We start from the raw sequence: 1,242 nt of genomic DNA, 5'->3' as shown, positions 1-1,242 counted from the left end.
ATTCTGTCGTCCATTCGAACTGTTTTCCCTTTTTTTAAGTAGCATAGAAGGGGAGAGATCTTATCGCAGCTCCTGCTAAGAATCGGGATAGGGCGGCCAACCTCCCGTTGAGTTGTTGTACTTCTTTGACACAAGTTGGGCTCTTCATGTTGAGTATGGCTTGACATTTGTCTGGGTTTGCTTCAATTCTCCTTTGTGTGAGCATGAAGCCTAAGAATTTGCCTGCTTCTACTGCGAAGGTGCATTTTGCGGGATTGAGCCGCATGTTGTACTTCCTTATAGTGTAAAACACTTAAGTCAGGTCGGATAATAATGTATCTTCGCTTTGTGTCTTTATCAACATGTCGTCCACATAAACTTCCATGATTTTTCCAATGTGATATGAGAAGACTTTATTCATTAGCCTTTGATAAGTAGCTCCTGCGTTCTTGAGACCGAAAGGCATCACAATGTAGCAGTAGTTTGCTTTCGGTGTTAGGAACGAGGTATTTTCTTGATCTGGTGGATACATGGGGATTTGATTGTACCCCGAGTATGCGTCCATAAACGAGAGATATTTGTATCCGGAGGAAGCATCTACTAGAGCGTCAATACTTGGGAGTAGGTATGGATCTTTTGGACAAGCCTTGTTGAAATCGGTGTAATCGTGCACATTTGCCACTTCCCATTTGATTTTTTCACCAAGATAACGTTGGCTAGCTGGTGGACGAAATTGTGATAAAAGAGTTTCAGGCATTGTTAGAGAAGCTCACAACTCCGTTCAACTAACCAGCAAGTGTACTGGGTCGTCCAAGTAATAAACCTTACGCGAGTAAGGGTCGATCCCACAGAGATTGTTGGTATGAAGCAAGCTATGGTCACCTTGTAGATCTCAGTTAGTGATTGGAATCATAGAGTCAAATGGAATTAAATTGGATAAATAAAATAAATAAAAGGGATAAGAATACTTATGCAGATTCATTGGTGAGAATTTCAGATAAGCATATGGAGATACTGTATGGCTCAAGGACGCCTACTCTCCTACTGCTTCAACTCAATCTTTCTTACTCCTTTCCATGGCAAGATGTATGTAGGGCATCACCGTTGTTAATGGCTACATCCCATCCTCTCAGTGAAAACTTTCCGGATCCTCATAAATGCCGCCATCTATCTAGCTTATATCACGAAGATTCTGTTGGGGAATCTAAGAGATACACATTCAAGCTCTGTTGCATGTAGAACGGAAGTGGTTGTCAATCACGT

The sequence above is a fragment of the Arachis duranensis genome, chromosome 4 (genome assembly GCF_000817695.3).
Source record: "Arachis duranensis cultivar V14167 chromosome 4, aradu.V14167.gnm2.J7QH, whole genome shotgun sequence".
Lineage (NCBI taxonomy): Eukaryota > Viridiplantae > Streptophyta > Magnoliopsida > Fabales > Fabaceae > Arachis > Arachis duranensis.
The sequence above is the reverse complement of the archived record's forward strand: the minus strand, read 5'-3'. Positions refer to the sequence as shown.